The 24,132-nt window shown below is 39.3% G+C and overlaps 1 protein-coding gene and 1 long non-coding RNA gene across 10 annotated transcripts in view; one reads left to right on the forward strand and one right to left on the reverse strand.

Annotated features, from left to right (window-relative positions):
* LOC117431977 (agrin) overlaps nt 1–24,132 on the forward strand; it is a 159,119-nt gene that overhangs the window by 30,723 nt on the left and 104,264 nt on the right. The window lies entirely within an intron of this gene.
* Nucleotides 6,392–11,195, reverse strand: LOC117431978 (uncharacterized). The gene is made up of 2 exons (XR_004548742.3): nt 11,052–11,195; nt 6,392–8,350 (listed from the first exon to the last, which is right to left on the reverse strand). It is a non-coding gene; the product is annotated as an uncharacterized LOC117431978 (long non-coding RNA).

Consider the following 24,132-nt stretch of genomic DNA (forward strand, 5'->3'; position numbering starts at 1 on the left):
GTCCTTTTGACTAAATGAGTGAACTGCACTTACTATTCTGGCATTGTCGCCAGGACTTGTTTCGAGCTTTGATGAATTGTTGCTGATCCTGGTTGTGAACTTCAACTTTACAGATGGGGAAAACATCTTGGTTTTCGGAACGAAGCAAAGAGCCTCATGTCAAACTTGCATGTGAGCCAGAAATGTGCTAAAAAATAATTAACAGATATTGTGCTATGTGTTGAATTAACCTCTTAGAAGCGAGTGCCTCGGCCAGGTCCTTTATCAAGGTTAGAGCAAAGCTTTTGTATTCTACTGTGGTGTCCATAACTGTCTTAGTACTGTACACTATAATACCAACATCTTTCTTTGTATTTTTAACCACTGCTCAGTGCCCTTGTAAAGTATTTCACATGTTGCATTCACCTCTATGATAGGTCCTTTTGGTAGAAACCACCTTAATGGATACCTGAGGGACACGGATGTTAGAAAGCATGTGCTTGGTAACATGTTTCTGTTTGGGGTCCAATTTTCCCTGGGTCTTTATCCAGTTGTTGCTGGAACAGGTCCAGAAATGAAGCGTTTGTGTGGGTTTAACAGATTGAAATGGAAACCAGATTGTTCTGCATGCGTTCCTAATGGATAAAGTGTGTTGTAGGTTATCTGGAGTGTCTGGCAAATGTAACAAGTGACTGAAACATCTGCCAGTTTGTCCTGTCCTGATTAATTACTGTAGTGTGGTCAAAAGCATTAAACTAAACTTATAATATTTATGAAGCAGTATTTTGACGTACTTGTTTATAAACACTGTGGCTTATAATGGATTGTATATTGCACAGCTATGAAAAAGTCTCCCTTTCTGTTTATTTCACAACAATATTCAGCACTAAAAGGCAGCAACAGTAGCAAATTTTTTTTTTAACTGGAAATGTGCATAATAGTTTAAATGGTAAAGGACACTAGGCTACAGCTTGAAATGTTTAATCTATTAGATCTACTGCCTTTATTCTCATTCGACCTTCATTAACAAGGCTTGCGTGCGTATGATTGCTAACTCAAATCCTGTTATCGTTTGAAGACTGTCAGGATCAGAGGGGGAAATATGATGTCAGTCAATATGGATTTGTTCCAGTTTTTCCCCTCTGATTTACTCTCTCTCACCGTGTTTGGCTTGGATCAGCTTGTTCGTTCTGATAAAGGGGAATGATCGCTGTATCCGGAACACTGATGCTTTCCAGATCACTGCCGTGCATGAAGATAGGAAGGCTGTGATTGTAAATGACTTCAAAAAGGACATGCGATGATTTAATATGTTATGTGTTTTTCGTACTTTTTCATATTTACAGATGCTTAAATCTGGTTTAGACACAATAGGCTGGATGCATTCTTAAGATAAAATATTGCAGACAGTGGAACCAAAAAAATGTTTATTTGTAATTTGTAATTATTTGGAAATTTGTGTATAATATGATAATTCTGAAAATTAAAATTCCCCTTAGCAACCATATTATTATTATTATTATTATTTTCATTTTCAGAATGGAGTATTATGTTCCTGCAGTTTGTGAGGACTAAAAACTCACTCTCCCCCCCCCCCCCCCCCCAGTTTAATTAAACTCTTGCACAAGTAATGATAGCTCATATTATATATTTACAGTGTGTAGGTTTACCCATGTGGATTCTCTCCCTGTGCTTGTGAAGTAGAACTGTCTGCATTCTGTGAATAATGAACACCTTCCATGATACCATGGAGCTAAGCTATTAAGCAGCAACCACAATGCAATTGCTATTTTCTAGTAGATATATCCAGTTTGGCCTAAAACCAAATGTAAAACCCTTGGGAGTTTAAGCAGTGTTTAGCTTGATGTCTTAATTGACGTGTCTTTCTTACCTAATTGTCCTTGTGTCAAATTTTGGACAACTTGAAAACCTGGTACTCATGGTCTTGTCCAATTAGGTTTCCGTGCTGTCAGTTAAGACTATTCCTGTATGTATTATATCATTTCTCCTTCCCACTGAGATTAGAAAATCAAACAAGCAGTAGAAAAACTTTTCTGTATTCTGCAGATATGATAAATTACATTTGGGAGGTTTGACTATGACAAATTAATATTTTATGCTACTGCAACATACTGGAAATGTAAAGGGTTGTGTGTGTGTGTGTGTGTGTGTGTGTGTGTGTGTGTGTGTCGTTTACAATTTGCGCAAGACATTATATTTTCTGTCGACTAACTTTTAAATCCTGATCCGCCAGCATTCAGCGAGTCTTTCTAATGAAGCAAGGTCAGGTGTCAAACTTCGTATTATTAACTTAATAATTCTCATCACACAAATTTGAGGTCAAATTTACTTCCAGGCCTTTTTATCGAAGCCAATAAGCACACCATACTTAATGTTTTAACCAGCATTGTGGACTTTAAAATACAATGTAACCTTTTAAAATAGATCCATGAGTAAACAGAAGTAATGTTCTGTTTTGGAGTTGAAGAGAGCACTGTCTGAAATATTTAAACAAGGGTTTTCAGCATCAGTGCGTGAAACAGAAATTATGAAAACCAAAATAGATGCAGTTTAGCTTTTTCTTCCTTTTATGAGGTAAGATGGCTATAGCTGTGAATCAACTTCTCCTATAAAACCGATTTGACTGTGCAGTAATTATTCTTCCCCCAGTCAGTCGGGATCAATTGAGTGTAATGGCTGAATTTGCTGTGCATTTAATCAGATGGTTTTCTCTGGTGATGGAATGCCCTGTCATTGACCACATGTTGGAGGCAGTAACAAAGGGAATGAACTGGCAAGGACTGTGAGTTATTTTCCTGCACTTGGGGGGAGTAGCTGGGTTAGCCAGCAGCCACTATAGCGCATTCCTGCTTTTGGCTTCCTTGGCTACAGACATCAAGATGGGTGGGAGAAATAATTACATTTAAAAACCGCTCTCAAGTACCGACATTCATCCAGATTTCTGAGAGACAGAGGTACAAATACATTAGTGTCCTGTCCAGGCTTGCTGCTTCTGCTTTGAATCTGGGTGGTTTTAAAGACTTTAAAGAGCTGGTATAGCAATACAGTGTTCTTGCTTTACAGTAGTTTGAAGTCATTTCGGAAGCATGCTTTTTAAATTTGTTTTTAGTTATATTTAATGTTCTTTCAAGATGCTAACCAAGAGTTCACCAATTAAATCCAGACCGCTGTTAAATGACAGCACTGCTGAATGGATATAAAGAGCCCACTGGAATGAATTACTATCCTAATGTTTCAATGTATGCCCCCTTCTTCTTCATGCTAAATGGACAATTGTGCAAAAGCCTTTTTGACTAAAATAGCTGTGCATCTCTCTTGAGGTTTGGGAGGTGGAGGAAACCCAGAGAAACTGAAAATTGTCCAAAAAACTCTGAAGTTCAGCTAGTCGCAGAGAATAGCTCCGTTGGGAGCCTCCTGTTTTTCTCCAGGACTGTCATGAAAGTCTTTGTTTACCCTTGTGGTTTTTTAGTCGGTGAAATGCAGGAAATCTCCATGCAGTCTTATTGAAAACGCCAGGGTAGGGACTGAAAAATAGCTACAGCTGCACTCCAGAGAAAATCTATAGTTTATTGAAACAAGTATTCTCACACACACACACACACACACACACACACACACACACACACACACACACACACACACACACACACACACACACACACACACACATATATGTGAGAACAGGAGTCCACTTTTTCCTCAGAGAATGTAGAATAACTAATGGCAACTAATCCTAAGGCCACCAGGTTAAGCTGAGAATCCTCTTCAGGTGTGGGAGATTCTGTTTAAAGATAATGATTAAACACCTCCTCTTACACCAGCAGAAACATAGTTTTAATCACAGCAAGGTTAAAACAATCTAAAAGTCACTCTGCTATTAAAATTGTGCTTCTGCCAGCTTGTTTTCTTTGGTAGTCCAAGCTTGCAAACAATAGGTGTTCCAGGCTGTGATATTCCAAGATAAAGTGTTCGTTTTTTAGAGAATACCTGTGTCAGTTTGACTGGAATAAACATTCCAAATGGACAATGTGCCTCTTGATTGTTCACTGTCACACTGCACTGTATAAATCTTGACTACGACAAACAAACCGAAACATGTTCAGGTTCAGCCTCTGTGCAGAATAAAAGTGTTTTGGAAGGATTTTTCTCTTCCCTTTTACAAGAATGCTCCCACTTAAAGTTTGCTGGTTCATATTTTGTTTACCCGACCCCCTCACACACACGCCCACAAAACTTTAGAAAACAAAGGACTTCGGTCAGTCACTTTTAAATGCCTTGTTGGTCATGTAAATTCATTCACCAGGGGAAGATTTTAAAAGCTTAAAACCTCAGTGCAATAACTTGGAGCTGCAGAGATGGGGATCAAACTGACTGCTAAGCATAGGGTTACACGCCAGGCTAAATGAAGGGTTATTCACACAGACCTCATAGAGTCTTTACAGTAGACATGTACGCCAGGCGCCATGCAGAACCTGTTACATTTTAGAAGTATTAAATCGGTTTGTTCTGTTAGCATACAGACATACTGCTGAGTTTTCCTCTTTTGAAAGGAAAATCTAATCTCAGATGGTAGTTGGTTTTGGAAAATGATTGACAAAAAAATTACTGTGCAAGATCAATAGAAACTTGCGAAAGAACGTGGGCTGAATCCATTCTAAAACCTTCTGAATGAACCCCACCTATCCTTAAGCATTTACCATCATCAAACAAGAGCCAGCGGGTTACAGACACAGTTAACCCTATGTCCTCTTTGTATAGGTTCAAAGGCCTGTGGGAAAGTTCTGTAGCCTCCTTGTCTAACTGGATAGATGATCATTATGTGTTGTGAGCTGAGATGCAAAATTATATTGAACCTGTTGTGGTGTTTTAGTTCTGGCACTGGACTTTTTTTGTGTGCAATTGTTGCCAATTGAATAAAGCAAGCCATCAAAAGAGTTTGTTAGCTAACAAGATTAACTTTTGAAAATGTGCACCCCTTTGAGGCGGAGGCTGTTTGGAAAGGATATTGAATGGAAAAGATGTAGTGCCGGCTACATGCCCTCAGGTGTGGAGAAGAGAAAAGTGCAAATGCTGGCATGTTTTGCACTGGCTAAAGATTGTCGATTTTTTAAATTCATGCTAGTCTCCCAGGCAACCCAGTTACCTGCCTGGAAAGGAAAGCTGAAGCCAGTATTACTGGATTGATAATGAAAAACCAATCCGATTTACAGTGTTGGGGTGCCCCAGCACTCGGTATACGTGCAGCAGTGTGGAACCCGGGCTGACACTTGTTAAAATGTTAACACACCTATTTTATTATGAGGAGAACACAGGTGTTAAAAAATAAATTAAAAAAAAATGGAATAGCTTGGAAAATATATTGGTTGGTCCTTTGGGTTGCAAAAGGAAATGTGTTGAAATTTTTTGGGGGGGGGGGGTGCGATGCGATGCAACTTCATTAATTTTATTTCAATCTATTTAAAAATAAGGTCCGCGGACGTAAGTGGACTTAAATTTACATTTTATTTTCCAGTGGAAAGTATACTGTTCATAACTCCAGCTTTACTTTCAGTAATAAACGTGGTATTTAGATCTCTGACAGTGCTGTAACAGCGACTGCTTGTTCCTAAGCTGTCACAGAGACCATTCCAAGTTGTCAGCTTGAATGGGACTGTGCTTTTTACCCACGGTAGTTCTGCTTACTGGAACGTGGTGTAATGAAACAGCATGTTGTTTTTTAATGGACAGCCGGTGGCAGGCTTTGGGTAAATGGAATTAAAACTGCCTCCTGTCCGGCAGCACGGCATGCCCCTGATTTTTAATGGTGTCGCTCGGATCCAAACTCTCCCTCCCTGAGCACCCGTGCAGTAACTGTGTGTTTGTTTAATCTGGCCTATTCATTTACCGAATGGAGTGCTTAGCGCACTGGTTTCACGCTGCAGTTGTTTAAGGCTGATGCCTGACAGCTAATTGATTCCTGACCTGAATCTCAATGTTTCTACTCCATCAGCTGCCAAACCGGCATACAGGTTGTCGAGGACAAATTGCTTAGAATTTGCGTTTTACTTGCAAACAATTGCATACTAAATCTTATTCCATCATTTTCTGTGCTCTTTGAGACAACACAAGTCAGCCGCTTCACATAGCTTTCAGTTATAGCATCTTGATATAGTAATGCATAATGGATTTATTATATTTATTTGCTTGCTCTTACCAGAAGTACTTATTGTACAGAAGTACAAATGCTTGTAAAAAGTAGCCTTCATTAAATCACATTAAAATTGTCTTCATTGTAACCCACAAACCGATGTGGGTTGTGGAAAGCTGTAAAACGAGTGCACATTGTTCCATTGATCTTTTCAATAGTTTACCTGCAATCAGCAGAAAAAAAAACAGTACATGCACATGACACTAATTGGAGACATTTTTACTATGCATGCAAACAAATTAGCCTCTACAGTAGAATTTCCTTCATTGATTGGTGTTCCCTTGTATGGCTTCATGATACAGTACACACCCACAGTTGGCTATTGTTCTCTGCGTGATTTAAAGTCAGGCAGCATTCTGAAGCAAAGTGGTGGGAATGCAAGCAGCATCTGCCTCTGTTTACACAAGTCTGTATAAAATAGTTGGGAAGGCTTGGAATGGGGAGCTGGCCATCTGTACTATTCGGCACACTCGGTAGAAGTTCACAGAGGTTACACTTTTTTTCAGTAACAAATTGGGTTTTACAAGTGCCCGGCTGAACAGACTTTATTCTTGGTGACTGTCATCCGTTTCTGTTTTAAAAAAATAAAATCTTTGCTCTGTGTGAACAATACTGGGGTGGAATGCAATGCCTTTGACTGAGTGCATACCATTGCTATGTGTGCACAAATGATAAAGATCTTTCAACTAGAGAGAAAATAGAATGTTTATAATACAAAGACTTCGTTGTCACTTTTATTTAGGGCTCTCAGCATCCAGTGTAATTCATTCAGCTGTGGTCTCATTTGTGAAGCAGGGATAAGAGCGTGATGGTGTCTGTGCTAGACAGTTGTCATTCATTCCTCGTTCCACATTTCTAAACAATTTCGTCTAATAAATGTCTCTATCAGTATGTCCAAGTGGTTGTCTGAAAAATACGGCACAACGTTTGAGCATTCATTTAGTTTCAGTTAAGGTTACTGCATAAATCTGCAAGTGATGAATTTGCACAAAACAGGGAGAAAATATGAACACAGTCCTGATCCAGCTGGTATGATGAACTCTGTGGTCGCCATAATTAAAATGGAAGTAACTTTGTGATGTATGAGCTGAGCTTTAGAGCTTAACTACTATAGGCAAGTCCGAGGTCACATGCTATGGTGTTGAGCGACACAATTAAACTTTAACAAACATGCCATGTTACAAGAAAACAAGAGAGAACCTTCTGACAGGGATGAAGACAATGACAAATCAACTGCCGAAGCATTTGATATGTGAGCAAAGTATACGATTTACTGGTAAACTTGGACAGCAGTGCCAAATCTATAATAGTTTTCACTTGGGAAAAGTGATGCCATACTAACAAGACAAGTTCAGTTTATTAAACTCTCTTCTGCTCTGTCGCAGATGGCATAAGCAAGCTTTTCTGTCGAGGCTCAGTGAACTAGCTTTTTAAATGAGCAGTTGGATTTTGTTTCTGGGACTCAAACTACGCTAGACTGCATCCTTATAAAAAATAGACCGTGGATTTGAGTTGGCTCTCCAATGTTTGTTCCATCTGTCCTGCACTGTTGCCCGTACTGCACAGCACATGTGGCGTTTACTAGGGCAATTAATAGAGCAGTACAATCCATTGTGGCCCTTTTATGAGTCACAACCAATTAGTGGTGTATTGAATGACATACCACGGTTATATGTTGCTTTCTATATGTCTTTGATTCCAGAACAAGCCTTGAAAAGGCATTCAGTGATCTGAAATTCATTTAGCATAGATAAAAGCAGACTGTTAAACTCAGTGCTGTGCTACAGCCTGGGGAAAACAGCTCAAAGTGAAAATAAAATTGGGTAAAACAAAAGAACTTGGGGCTTGTGTGTGGAGTGTGATGTGCGAATTACGTTCATACTTTGTTTTTTTGTTTAGAAGATGGCTGCAAGGTTAAAATGCTTCACTTGCTGCTTGTATTTCGATTTTCCTTCCGACCTGTATTTTTGCATATAATACCATGGTGTCTTTCTTGAGCAGTGGAGCAGCACACTGTCTGATGTTGCCTTGTCACTCATGCCTGACAGAGTTTACTTCTGTTCCAGTCCAGACTTTCTCTTTCTTTTGGGCTTCACCGTCCATCTGTCTGGTATGTAGCTTACAAGGCAGTACATGAACACAATGTCTGCTGCCTTCATTACACTGCAGGGGAAAGAAAACACAGATTTACAAGCACAGTATGTGAAGGGAAGTTATTATTTTCTGTAGCAACCCCCGTATATCTTATATCTTATAAGTTTTTCACTTGTGTCAACTTCTGTCAACCTAGCGTCCCTTTTTATATACTTTTCTTCCATGTTTCTGGAGCATTTAGGATATTTGGTTCTGCTGTGCTACTGTATTTAATTGAAAATATTCTACTACCAGTTTGAATGCATTGTAGGAATGAGTGCAAATACTGTAGATGAAACATTACTGGCATATTTGCTAGTCCTTTTCAGGATCCTTGTTTTCTGATGAGGAAACCTTTTTCTAAAGAACTAGCTGTGATGGAAGGGTCTACATTCCTGTGCATAGGACCGGCAGTGTACATCAAATGGCATGGTTTCAGTTAATTGACTCGAGGACGATCTCTGCGGAGAAGTGTCGCTATTTGATTTGTATGATAACTAATTGGGTGTTTTTTTGTTTGATGTGTAAAATCGTTCTCATTCGCACCAACAGCAGTAGTCTTGAATCCTAGCACTAATAAGCTTCATTTCTGAAACTGGCCATTTTCTTTCCTGTGTCTTATTTAGCTAGAAACATGTGTAATGAGGCACAAGGAAGCCAGAACCACTTGCATTCCCACAGGGAAGGTTGCATTGCAGACATGTAGAAAGGTCTAACAGAGCAGCAGAGCTGTATACAAGTGAAAGTGCAGCTGGGTCATTCTCTGCTGCAGGGATACCAAATGAATGGCCATATGTCAGTCCAAAGTAACATGCCAAGAGATGTTTATTAAGAAAACATATTTTTAAGTAAACTAATTATGGATGAAGAAAGTAAGAAAACACATGTGTACATTGTAGACGGAATAAATGTTCAGAATTCTTTAACTTTGAATATTTCTTGGATGCATCACACCTTGGTAGATTTGACAACAGTCTTTCATAAGCATGAAAACTCAATAAATTAATACACTTAATAAATTCAATGACAAATATTTCCACTAGAGAAGTCTTTTTCAATGTGTTCAAGACATGTTTGTCATTGTATTTATGAAGTTTCTATTCATATTTCTAGATATGACCATAACACGAAGAGCCTCTTCCCAGTTTAACAGACACCCGTTTTTAACGTTTTTCTAAATCTATTTGTTGTCATTTACAGTATCTTCTTAATAAAGTTTCCCAGAGAAAATGTTTCTACTCATTTGTGTTGTATTGGACAACCTTTTTATGTTCCCGTATAGTAGACACAGTTGCCTTTGGTTCTCCTTTTAAGAAATAATGATGATGGTTTTGGTGCTTCTAACAATTTACACTGAAGACTCAAGTGAACACCCCACCCCACCAGTGTTCTACTAGTTCAGTATCTGTACTCATAATCTCTCGGGTCCCGTACTGTCAGCAATATAGCCAAATGGGGCTAATTAAATCTGTGTGGATATCTGTCCACAGGGAATTGTGTTGAGAGGCCAGAGCCAATCATTTCACAGAGGCCGCCTGACAACTGCCAGATGTTAATGACTTTAGTGTTCGTCAACATTCAACACAGTGACCGAGAGGTTAAAGGCTCCCTTTTGTCAGTCAACCAATCCACAGCACTCTCTCCTGTCGCAAAGTTTAAGAGTGGAAGAGCCAGTAATACCCAAGTGCTGTATGTCCACAACTCACTAGAATCACAGTGCGTGGAGAGAAACCATTTCAAATACAGTGTTTATTTCAAGGTTTGAAAATGGAGGTTGTGTAAAATTTTGTAGAATGGTATTGGGAGTGTGTACAGTCGGTAGTTGACATGTTGCTGAGGTTTTAATAAGCCTTGATATTTTAAAGAAACCCTGTCAGTAGCTACTTATGTTTTAAACTGTTTTATTTCTTGAGTTTCTCTGTGGAACATGTAGAAACAGGATGTGCACCCTACATGACAGTGTTTAACGTGATGAGCAAATCATTTCATGCCACTGCGGTTTCTTCTTTATTATTGCACTGTTAAAATCAACAGAATTGTAATTGACGGTTTCCTAAGTTTCTGTGGTAAATGCAATGTATAAATCACTTCATTTGAACTTTTTTTTTAAATCGTTACACTTTTCACTCAATGGCCCCTGGCCCTACATTAAATAAGACTTCTGTTGTTAAAATATTTTTGACTCGCTCAGTCTGATAAGTATACCTTCCGAACCTGAAATTATTTAAGGAAAAAACCTGACCATGTTTTTGTAGGCATACTTCCAAACTTTAGTGGAACTCGTAATTTGTCTTTTATGTTGCCCGCCTCCTAGGTTTTTCTTGGTCACTCTCTGCCAACGAATTCAGAGCATTATGTTATAGGATCTCAGACTAAGTTGAGCTGCATTGGTATATCTTATTTGGGTTTCTGAGTCTTTAGGAGGTAAATACCCATACAGTAATGGTTACATTTCGTACTCTTCAAAAGGAACTAAGCTAAAGCCTTTGGAGACGTGGTACTGTACATTGTCCTAAAACTAACAGCTGCTCAGAAAACATTAATCACATGTCTATGTGTGGTATAACTACTAAAGGAGTATTTTTTGTTATAGACAGATTGATTTAAAAAAAAAGAGAAACCCAATATTGTCCTTTGGTATTTATACCCCTTTACCCAAAAGTGCTAAACACATTCCAAAATTGAAATATTACAGCGTAGTTTTAGTACTTTTAGTTTGAAAACTACTTACCTTGGGAGCCAAATTACCACCTGGTACATGAGCTGCACTGGGTTGGTAATTCTACAGCGTGGTGACGGATAACATCTGGTGTGAATAAAAGCAATACAATGTAACAGCTGGGCCCGGGCACTCCTGTTTAGCGCTCAATACTGATTGCCGTGGCATTTATCAGGCCAGCTGAGGGAGGAGGAGGAGGAGGAGCAGCGATAAAGCTTTTAGAAAAAGATTACATTTGAGAGAGAGAGAGAGAGAGAGAGAGAGAGAGAATATCATGGGCCTGCAGATGCAGCTGAGAAAGTGTTTGTGATGTTGGCTCTCCTGTGCTGTGTTTTAATTCAACAGAGAGAAGAAAGAGACAAAGGGACAATGTTATAATTCCTGTTTGTGAATGAAAAGATCTAGTCAGTGCCTTTGTCTTTGACCTTTTGAATTTGCTGACAGGGGCATAGTTAGTAAAAAAAATAATAATAATACAAAAAAAATCAAACAACAAAGCTAAATGTGTTTAATATCGGATGAAAAGATCCTCAAGGGACAGCTGTTATATCAGGGAGCAGGAAAGTAGGACAGGCCTTAGATTCCGAATAGACAGGAAGATACTCAATAGACACCCAAAGCTCAAATCTGAAACAATCTCTTTTGATGATGTATCTGTGTAGGTATCCCCTGTAAACTTCCTGGAGTCCTTTCCCCCCGAGGGAGTGCAGTACCACAAACGCAAACCCGGAGTCCACATTTATTATTTGATTTATTTTTCTCATGTTCTGTCAGCTCTGATCTTAAAGACAACAGAGGGGTGTGGCAATGTGCCCCGCCCCTGTGTGCATATTATGTGTTGTATGTTGCGTGCGTGTGTTAATGTTGGTGTATAGATTGGTACACGGGATATAAACGGGTCTGTGTTTCACGTGTGATTTAAAAAGTGTAGATTTGTATTTAGGCACGAGGAGGGCACAAATCACTTCACGTGCTGGTTAAATGTAATATGTGAGCACGGGGTTGCACAGAATTAATTCACGTGCTGGGATTCAAGTGAATAATTAATTAGTAATTGAATCCCAGCACAACAGTATATATAGATGCACATTTCATTCAGTCAGGGTTGGGTGTTCGAGAGTGGAGAACGGGAGAGAGAGAAGGAGAAAGAAAAGCAAGATAAAACGTAAAGTGTTTGTTCTCACCGTGTTTGTTTGTCTCCGTGCACCGTTTGTTAAGTGTTAGTTCGTTTTGTTTGTCTGTTTATTTTGGCTACAAGTGCCGTGTCCTGTGTTTTTGTTACAACCCGTTTATTTTCTGTCTGTTTATTCATTAAATGCTGAGCGAAAGCATTCGCTCAGCTCCACCAAACTCCACATCTCTCTGTCGTTTGTGTTCCTGTTTCTGGTCTGACGCCACCCACTCCGGCCGTCTTTGTGACAGGGGTCACAGGCGTATGCTGGAACTATAGGATCTCCTCGTAGTCTGCAGTGGGGTTGTGTGTCGAAAAAAGGCTCAATAAAAATGAATTGGTGCCCTGTCCCCTGTGCTTTACTGTTTCCTGCTGTCGGTGCTTACTGCAGTGCACAGTTGTAATTGTAAATCTCCCAGAGTTTCATTATGCATGTATCCAAGACCATAACTATAATTGATTGATTGTGAAGCAGCTTTGACATTGGAAGTGTGTGAGTCAATACTGTGATTTAATCATGGATTTGAACATAGATCTGAAGAATATTCAGGTTGGTGGTTATATTAAGAAGACAAGACTACAGTCATGAATATAAAACATAGCAGTACTCTATCAGTATATAATAATGTGTAGTTATGCTTAATAATGAGGGGGCATCTAAAGACCACTTTGCCCTCCACAGGCTGGTAGCTCGCTGACATCTGCTCTTGAGTTCCTGGGTGTAAATGAGGAAGCTGGCTTGGTCTTGGTATCGGAGGACGCCCACTGAACCTTCAGTTCTCCTGAAGGGGGCATTGCTGAGATGAGGGAACATAATTGGGCATTCTCAATTGGGGAAAATAAAATCAGGGGTAAAATAATAATTGGGCACTCTAAACTAAAGATCATGCTTGAATTACATTCTGCTCTGTCCCTCCCCTAACCCCCTCCCCTACTCTCTACTCCATCTAGAACTTGTATATATTACACCCCTGTAATAATATTGACACGCTTTACAGGGAAATCATTAAAAACAGCTTGCATTTGAAGTTTGTGTGAATCCTGATGTTTCAATCCAAACGCACAGTACGCCGTAAATATTAACGTTGGCATTTTCTGCCTCGGCCTGTCATCTCCCATTAAGCTGGCATGGACCGTTTTATTATTCCTGCATCAGTAATTGAGACCTCTACTGACAGCCGCAGTGAATTCTCCCAGCAAACAAATGAAAGTGTTTTGGGATTTACTGCACTTATTGCTTTAAGTGCAATCGATAAATCCCTTTAGCGTTCTGGCAGGACACTAGTACAGAATGTCAATAAACGTGAGTGCACTGCCTGGAATGGAGATTGTTGAGTAACTTGATTAGTGTCAGAGCATTTTAGTCAGGACTGGATTTTTATTGTATTTTTTCAAATATAATTTGTATTATTACAATCTGTACAAAAAAGAATGACCAGAAGCAAAGCCTTTATTGTTGGATATGCATTAAGATTTGTTTTGTATACAATTTGTTATTATTATTATTATTTATTTCTTAGCAGACGCCCTTATCCAGGGCGACTTACAATTGTTACAAGATATCACATTATACATTATTTCACATTATACATATATCACATTATTTTTACATACAATTACCCATTTAAACAGTTGGGTTTTTACTGGAGCAATCTAGGTAAAGTACCTTGCTCAAGGGTACAACAGCAGTGTCTCCCACCTGGGATTGAACTCACGACCCTCCGGTCAAGAGTCCAGAGCCCTAACCACTACTCCACACTGCTGGCCATTTGTATGTATTTTATTATATATATATATATATATATATATATATATATATATATATATATATATATATATATATATATATATATATATATATATATATATATATATATATATATATATATATATATATATATATAGTGTGTGTGTATATGTGTGTGTATATATACACTAACTTTCTTGTAACTATTTTCCAATCTGTGTTTACTGGAAGTATGGGCTTGCATTGCAGGTTCGTCTTGTAATCTCTAGATTATATCGAACGAAGTCATAGTTCTTACTGTGCATGTAACTAAACTGCTCATATTCTAACAGGAATGTAGTGTACAATCTGAAGCAGTGAATGAGAAAGCAGTAGTCTCTCTTCCATCCTTCTATGTGTCTCAAACCGATATTCTTTGATATAATATTCAGAACTACAAGCCTGACGCAGCAGCAGCAGTTCGGATTTGAATAAATTTTTAAATGTAAAATAAAATATCCATAATTCTTAGCTGGTATGTTTGGCATTTTGGTTTGCTCTGAATTATCAAAGGGAGTATCAATTGTGCTTTGTGCAGGCATGCATTCCAGTCATGTTCTCAGTATTCATGACCAGAGAGCGGTACAAAGCGTGGAGTTACGAATAGAAAGGATTCATCTACGTCTGCAAGTTCTGCAGATCAGGATGCTCACGAGCGCCTGATTTTGTTTAAAGAACTGAGCAAAAAAAAAAAAAAAAAAAAGAATGTGTTTCTTAGAAGCAAGATTAATATCAGGCAGGGCGACGAGAGGAGGTATATTGTGTCTAGTGTCTCGAGTTGATGGTGGTTATCTGAGTATCAGAGACAGGAGATCCCATCTCTCCGACACTGCTACTCTTTTTAAAGAAGGCGGGTACAACATGAGTGCATGGGTAGAGAAACCATTTCAATTTTGAAGAGATACTTTCCATAATCTACACTGTTATCATTTTTAATATCCTGTGATGTGTGTTCTGTATGAGTCTCTGTTATTTCTGCTTGGATTATTTGCCATGCTTACTAACTATTTCAGGAAAGAAAATACTTTCTGAAGTACACTGTGCTTCACCTATGGGCTTCAGTGCACAGTTCGATGCGAATATACTTTCTCGCCTCATTGAAATGATCCAGTGTTTTCAGAAGCATTTTTTTCTGCGATACATAGCAAATTGATAATGTAAGCAAAAACAACAGATAATCACTTAGCATATTAGACGGATACAGCATTTTATAATACTACTACTACTAGTAATAATAATAATAATAATATTTTAGGGATTGATTTTCTCAAGTCTCCAAACGTGTGCCACTAGGATTACAGGGTGTGGAATACATTCCTTTATTCACTCAGTACTGTGCTCCTTGAGCATTCCACTGCCACCCAAGCATAAAGGAATCAACTGCTAGGGTTCCCCCTCCTCCTTTTTAATTTAACAGGAACAGTTTGTTCCAAAGTGTGTGTTTTCCACATGCTGTGTTTTTTATTAGACAGTATACTGTGACGTCAACCCCCTCTCCTCAAAACATAACCTCTGTTTTAACTTTAAAGAGCAACATGGTGCAGCTATCAACCGTCACAGTTGTCGGATGTATTCCTCTTGTTGCTTAGAATCACTTTTTATGTCATTTTCAGTATCAGTCGTCATATCCTGGTGACTTTTAAAAACTCAGAACTTTAAGCAAATAAACCAAATCTTTGTGTGTGTGTGTGTGTGGTGGAGTGGGAGGTTCTCATGGAAATGTCTGTGTTGTACATCGAATCAAATTTCTCACCATTATTTATAAATGAAAGAAAGGCATAAGATAATTGACAGTGTATTATTTCTATTGAGACCACAGTAATAGAGACATCCTCTTTTGTAGCGTGGCAGGTAGTGTTCCACGGAAGCAGTGACAGTGATGGCAGTGGGATTGTTCACGCCTCGTTTGTGTGCAGCTGTCACTCGTATCTAACTCTTATCCTTCTCTCTTTTCCTTCCTCTCTTATGTGCTGCCCTGCTTGGTCTGCCTTGGATCCATTTTCTTCAGGTAAGCCTATTTCATTGTATACTGTAAAAGCATTCATTATTCAAACAGCATCAGCCCTTCAACTGATACCCTATTGTGGAGCACAGCTTTCAGAAGATGGGGTTTGACGTCAGCTAGGCAATCAATGCTGTACGATTCTGGCAAACCACAGGAGTCTCTTTGTTAAAGTGACTAGTGTCTCATACATTTAACATTTTAATGTTTACATGATTAAAAAGGTAGCATCATTAGCACACCGTGCCTTATAGTTGCCTCCTGAGCTGCTCCAGAGTTTGAAGCTAACATTACATTGATAACCACCTACTGTTCCAAGTACTGGAGCTCTGGCTAACAAATCATTGATACAGCAGGGATGGAAATAAGACTCCAATTTGCATAGCAGTTTTACTATGAGCTTGATTAGCTCCAGTGTAAACAGCAGGGGTACTCAGTTATTTTAGTGAAGGTCCAAAATTCTTGGTTACAGAAAGGCCAAGGTCCGGAGATTTTCACCCCCATCCCCATACCGATATACAAACACAGAGCTACACAAATATAGTTTTACACATGTTGTTGGTTTGAGAGTTCTTCACTGGGTTTAAAGGAGTTTTGGGGGGAATCAAAACTCTGTCTCATTTTTACTAGTCTGCCTTCTTTACTGATGTGTTACTGCAGGAGTTTTTTCCCTGCCATAATCATAGAGTTGTATAACTATTGTATTCTTATGTGCCTATGTTAGCAGAGCCAAACATTGTGTTTCAAACAAAACTGAAGCACAAGAAGAAAAAAACTGAACTGAAAAATCACTGTGCTTTCTCTTTTCAAGTGAATTAAAAATAAAAACACCTTACAAATAATAATAAAAAATACAGTGGGGAATGGAAAGAAGCTGTTGGCAACAAAGCCTGCTTTCCAAGAAAGTCGAAGTCTTGACGATATAAGAAAGAAGTTAACATTATGTATTTAAAAAGGTGGCGGATTCTGCTGCCTTAAACTTTTTTTTGTGTACTCCTTAAGTTAGAAGGCACCAGAGAGGACCCACAGCAGCAGCAGGAACAGGCTGAAAAAGTGACTAAAATCCCATTCAATATTTATTAGGCTGCTGTGTGTACATTATGTCTGTGTATGGGGTATGGGGGTGGGGTAGTGGCTAACAAACTCCTTCAAGCTCAAAGCACTTGTCTTTGTTTTACTAAAACCCTGTCAGTACACCGCTCAAGTCCCAATGGCCCTCATTTACAGGCTGTGCTGGTTTTGTGTCCAGCAGCTAGCTGTAGCTGGGGTTCTGTTTGATTGAACTAGGCCCTGGCATAGATGTCAAAACAAGTGGAGGGTATCTGTAGACTGTTTAGCCTTGTTTATATAATATGCAGAAAGGCCCAGCTTGAGCTCTCTCGTTTGTTTAATGTCACGATTTTCCTAATAAGTAGTGTCTGTTTTTGTTTTTATGTTCCTTGACCAATATACCCCCCCCCCCCTACCCTCCTCCCTCGCTGTTTTATTTGGCTTTGATTTGATAGAGAAATAAAATGAGTATCTGTTGCCAGCTTTAGGCACTTAGAGTCCTTGAATAGCTTAGAGCTCCTGCACTGCAGCCCATGAGTCTTACCCTGTGGTTTATTATCCTACCCTCCTCCTCTTGTACATTTTCGGAGGGACCTGTGGGTGTTTTTAAGCCTCATGGGTTATGTGGGTATAGTGAGCGAATTTAAACTTTTGTAGAGTGGAAGAAAATCATTATTTTATTTATTTATTTTTTTAAAATGTCCTTTCTCGGACTGACTAACGCTCTGCAAATGAACTACTTTTGTTTGAAGTTGGGGTCTGTAGTCTATGAGCAAAACAGTGCGTCCTTTGTGAACCTTAATAGGATTGTTCTGCTTTCATTTCTCTAGAAGGAAGTTTTGACCCATTCACATTCTAGGAACATGCCTGATGCTCCACTTTTTGGAGGTATAACAAGAACAAAAACAAAATCATAAAAATGGTCACGATAGCCTTATAAAAGTTTACAATAAATTTACACGGTAGTTTTGCATTTTTCCCATGGTTACACATTGCAGTACACTTTACCATACCTCTCTGGACTTTACAAGGCTCACCAATGCTTTACTGTGCTTACACTTGGTTTACTGTGGTACATTTTTTATTCTATCATCCTTTCACATGAAGCTTAACATTTTAAAGCAAGATTTAAAACCCCTCTATTCCTGACAGATGTCACGAACAGTTGTATATGTCTGTCCAATTAAATGTAACTTTAATCTGGAAAATTTGATAACAGAAAGCAATTTAACCTTTTCAACCATTTCAAGGGCTAAAGCGTTTTATTATGTATTTCTTTTATTTCTACTCAAAGCATCCAGTCTTCCTCGTTCCTTCTTGTGTTTTAATACAATCTAGAAGAAACGTGGTTGCTTTCCGCCGTCCAAACAGTCTTTTCCACTGTAAAACAGTGGAGATTGCATTTTATTCGGCATCTGTTTCAGAGCTTAGAAGATTGCGTTGAAACGGGGAGCTAGGGACAAGACATCCAAGCTGCTTTGAAATATGATTAACATGGAGACGGAGAGTTTTACCTCATTCGTTCTGAGCATTACCTGCTTTTTAATGAGGGGAATTCTGTCAAATGGCCTCATGAAACATAATACCATTCAGTGCTCATTATTTTGACGGTCTGTGTAAATGGATATCCATGGTATTGCACACCAGTTGAATTGTGTGTTAAGCGTCTAGTTGATGAGGGACTGAGGCACAAAGGTTTACACAGATGGATAAGCAATGGTTAAATGAGGAGAGAAGGAATGGTGGAATGTGGAATGAGGATTTTTTTTTTTTCCTCCATGATAATGAGATTAAGGATGTGACGAGGAAACTGGAATTCAAGAAATTCTGCTTCCACCCACAGAAACAGGTCCTTTTGGATACAAAAATTTGATTATCTACTTTTTTTTTTTAATCAAATAATGGAGCAATACAAAAAGTCTGTTTGCTGACTCAAAATGGTAGAGGGTTGTACATATATAGTATTCATTTAAAAATTTACTGCAGTAAACATTTGTGTTTGGTGTATGCTATTGTCTAAACTTGGTTAATCAAAGTTAAGAGTATTTGGTAATCACTACATAACTAAATAAAAATACTGATTATTTTATGTAGTTATGTTGTCATCGCGCTACAGTGAACCCTGCTTTTCAGGCGCCCAGTGAGCTCAAAAGCGGACACCTGCATGGCTGGCCTTTGTCCTCCAGAGGGCGCTAGCTTGTTGATGCCCGCTCTCGGGTTCCTGGGTATAGAAGAGGAAGCTGGCTCGGTCATGGCATGCCCACTAAACCTTCTTTTCTCCTGAGCTGTGTGGGGGAATTGTTGTAGGGTTTGGGAAAAAAGAAAAAAATCTCTGCAAGTACTTACAGTAATCCATTGCATATCCTCCCTCCGTGGGACCAGAGTAAGAGCGGATATGTAAAAAGTCGGATAAATGAATCCTGTTTTAAATACCATTATTGTTTCTCACAATTCTGGTAGCGACCCGGACAACTGGGGGCTCAGAAGACCCGCTGCTGTGGTTGTTATGTGTTGTATGTGTTGTGTGTATTGTTAAGCTGGTATGCATGCGAGTGTGTATGCGCAGCCGGGAATGAATGGGGTTAGTTAGATTGCCCGGCTGCCTGTGTGAGTGGTGGAGGAGGAGCCGTTAAAGTGTGTGTGACAGTTTTTTGAGTGAGAGTCAGTACCTTCCTACAGTGTGAGATTGGAAGCCAGCTACAGTTGTTTGTGGTTAATAAATAAGACTGAACGACACTCGCCTTGTCAGAGACTTTATTGCTTGCGTCGCAAAGAAAAGGGTCGGCGGTACATTGCATTCACACAATTATTGTTTTGAGATTCAGCTTTTATTAGGGAGCTCCCCTAAATCCCTTGTTTAGAAACATGCAGGGTATTAATGCTTGTGACAGAGTAGCCATCTGCAGTGTGGGTGCGTGCATTCGTTGCTGAGTGACAGACAGGAGAGCGAGATGCAGGCAAGCAGGATTTATTTACATATCAAGTCAACACACTGAACAGCTCATGTGACGCTTCCAACAATGGTTGCGCACGAAGCACGTACAACACCGTGTACGAAAACATGGTGGGAGCTGTAATCTCTGAACTAATCTTCTCTGTTTAATAATAAACTAACTTTGCTGAAGAGATGGATCATGGCGGATAAACGGTTAGGGCGGATATGTGACGGACTACTGTATTTGATAGCTGGAGAAGAAAGATCACATTGTATTTCTTAGGCATTTACAAATATTGGGTGTCAAGGTCTGTGTATTTTGAAGCCAGCTGTGTGTGTGTTGTAATGTGTCTAGTAATTCAAACACAATTTAAGCCAGCACCCTGAACCACTTGCAGCTCCCCTGGTGTAGAAATAGCCGAGGGAACCTGACCCGCTTACTGACAGAGTGACCGTGTCCAACATGGGCCAAAGCATAATAAGGGTGACTTGTTAAAATACACAATAACTGTTCTCACTCCCTTCAGATAATGTATAAAGCTAGCTGCCAGGTAACAACACCATATTGCGTTACAGTTTTTGAGTACGTCTGCAAACTTAACCATTTTGAGCAACTGAACTTTTGTTTTACAAGTGTTTTCCAGGATGACTTCCTAAAAGGTCTCTTTGTTTGCTGAGTGGCTGGGTTGTATGTGGGTAGATACATGATAGGTGTGTACTTGCAGGGTAATGGCAACAAGGCATTGAATAACAAGGACAGGTTTCTCTGAGACATTTCAGAATAACAAAAAAAGGTATTTGTCTGGTATTGCATCTACACAAACGAAACCGGCTGCAGTTTTGTTCCCTGCTTGTTAAAAGGTATGTCCCAGGCTTATTGCTTTGTGTGGACGGAGACTAGTTTTAACATGCCATGGCTTTCTCGGTGTATCACCACTGATTCATGCTTGCGTTGACCTGCAGCACATTCTTTTCTTAAAGGGTAGCTTTAGATGATCTTGAGAGGAATAGATTTGGCTTATTACAGGGGCAAACATCTTTAGCAAGACACAAGACAGAATTTGCTCTTGTTTTTTTTTTTGTTTTGTTTTTTTGTCGAAGTGTCCACACAAACCCAGCTTTCTCAGATGAGCTTGGAGGCACTTTCTTTCTTTTTAGTCGGCTCTGGCTGTGATTGTTCAGACGGTCGAAAGTGCTGTGCATTCTGCAGGCACCCTGCTGAGTCCGATGAGTTCTGGAACACAACACGGCTTTTATATGTGCTCTGCTGTGGGCTGGGAACTCTGGATGCCTTCCCAGAATCCACTGCCCCTTAGAACACAGGTGGCCATTGTCTAGCTGAGATACTTTCTGAGCACAGCTCTACAAGAACTGGATACAAGACGGAGCACCGTACTGTATAGGGACTGCTGGTGAATTATTATAGCTGTGCAACTCTCCTCTTGTCACCCCCCAACACCCCTAATGACTCTATTAATTGAATAAGCCCTGGCAAAAGGGAGGCCAATGCTTTTGTATAATGGATACAGTTGTTTCCCCAAATGAAAGGACCTGGAGTATAAAGGAGGCAGGGATGTGAATTGTCTTGACACTGGTGGGGTTAAACTGTTTCTCCTATTCAGTACCCATTGATCGGAATGTATAAAGTGAACCGGTATCTTTTCCCTAAGGAAAGAGCCCCTCGTTTGGAGGGTAAGGTAGAAAAGAGCTGAAAGAGGAGAGAATGCGTGTTCTGAAATCAAATTGAAATAGTGCAAAAACACTCCATGTAGGCTACATTTCCAAATGTATTTCCTGACATTTTCTCTAATGCATACTAAGCTTTTACTCCAAAGTCACAAAAATAAAACATCGAAACTTGAACTAAACAACAGCATTGGAAGCTGAAGAAATCTGATTGGGTGGGAAGGAAATGGAAAAAGACAACAGAGAAACAAGATTGAATGGAAAGATAGAAAGGCAGAATCAAAGCTGCACAGGTCTTCAATCCCCCCAGTGTATAATTTCATAAGAGAGAGGGGGTTAACCCTGCCTATGGCCAAGATGTGGCCACCCAAATCCTAAATAAACCTTCCATTCCTTAATACAAATAGTGTCGTAGCTGTCGTCGTGGGAAATAGGACTGTAAGCTATTTCAGCTTCTGTATTTAATAGTTTGGAGTGTTAACAAGGAAACAAGAGTCATCTTAACTTAATTTCAGAGCTTGCAGTCCGCTTCCTCCACATCTGTTCTCAATTAGCCAAGTCAGTGGAGAGCTACTGCAAGTAAAGAGTCTTGAACAACAAATAATTTGATTCAGTTCAGGAAAGGAGGGGGCCACAGATATATTTAGATGGAGAGAATCCTCATAGTGAGTTGGAAAACCTGCTTTCTATTTTGTTTAAGATATTGGAGTTGTTCAGGAGCAATGTATGTAGGTTATGGAGATGAATCAGGAGGGACTAGATTAAGTCAAAAAATGAGTTTTTTGGGCTTAATGCTTTTCCTGTTAGTTTCTTAGGTTCCTACACGTAACTCTGAAATAGCGAGAGTTCATTTTATACAAATGAAGCCTCTTAAAAGTGTCGTGCAATGTGATTTTTATTTAGTATGGCTTATCGCCGTGGGATTTAAGCTATTATGAGGTGCAAATTAAAACCTGAAGGTTTTCATAAAAAGAAACATGACCAGAAACGTATTTGAACCCCTACGCTCGAACCATAAACTCCGGCTTCACACAAACACACTTCCCTTTAACACCTGCCATATCTAGCACCTACTTGTCTGACCCGTTTGTTATGCATTCCAGTGGCAGGCTTTCCAAACTTTTTGGAAAATGTTTTAGTCTGCACAGGGTGGTGGCAGCTCCCAAACACGGCATCTGGTCAATTTTTCTGTAGCAGCTTGTCTTTTGAAGTGTGCTGCGGCACTGTGTACAATTGGATTGTTGATCTATTAATATTTATGTAAAAGGAAACAAAGCGTAGTAATCTAGGTGTCCCGCATCTGACATTTCCCTCTGATGTGCACGTTACGTCTGAAGTGATTGTGCTCATAAATAAAGTGCGCAGCTGTGGCGCTAGATAAGTGTCCGGGAAGCTTTTGTTTGACAGCCTTTTTTGCTGATGATTTTGGAAATGTCCTTCTTTAGAGAATGTGCCTTTTCTCTTGCCTGTTTTGATAGCTTCCCTCTTTAGCTCGTTCTTTGGCCATGAAAGTGTCATGCGGTTTTTCTGATGTGCTGGAACACAGCAGAGAGGTGACAGCGCAGTGAGAATAAAAGAATGGCACATCTGCACTAAGTTATTCTCTTTTTGCCTCGCATTTCTGAATGTCTGTCGGGATCTGATTGCGCAGGGGCTGTACAAGTAACTGTCATAAGCAAGTATCTTGTTAATCTTGCCATTGCAGTATTTGGATGAAGGAACTACAAATAACATTAGTTCTGACAGCAATCAGATATCTATTTGTTTATGAATCTATTGCAATATATATTTTTAAACCATCTCAGTTCTTGGTTGAATATGTATAAGATTGATTGTAGCTAGTAATAGAATGTCATTCTGTGTGAGTTCTCCTGACAGTAAAAGTGGCTTTTTAAAGTCTATTCCATAAGTTCCTTCTCTTGCAGCTCCCAAAGACACCCCTCCCTATATTTCAAGATATAGATTTTCTCTTGTGCCAGTTTATCTCTCTGGAGAGACCACGTTTGATTTGTAATCTTGTAGGAAACAAGAAGGGGGAGTTTTTTTGTGTTCATTTGAAATGTGTCTTCTGCTTGTGCATCTTACAGTACAATGCTGTATGAATGAAAAATGTAACACATCACACAGCAGTCAGGAAGGTAGCAAAAGCAATGAAGATGTGCATTCTATTTGTAATAGTGGATTCCTATGCTGTCCAGGTACAGTATGTGATTTTGAACGGGACAGTTAACTTTTTAACACATTGGGACCACCCTTCTGATAATTCTATGAAACTGTTTATTTAGAAGAAGGCTGTAGGAAAACCAGATTGAGAACAAAATATGAACATCTTTTATTTAACGTCATGTAATTAAAGAAACTACAGACTATTGCAAAAGTCTACAGGAAGCCACAATAGTAGTACAGTATTTCATGTTAGATTTAGAATTGTCACATTTTTTCATTTTTGTCATGTTTCCATTA

Source organism: Acipenser ruthenus, chromosome 27 (assembly GCF_902713425.1).
Source record: "Acipenser ruthenus chromosome 27, fAciRut3.2 maternal haplotype, whole genome shotgun sequence".
Taxonomy (NCBI): Eukaryota; Metazoa; Chordata; class Actinopteri; order Acipenseriformes; family Acipenseridae; genus Acipenser; species Acipenser ruthenus.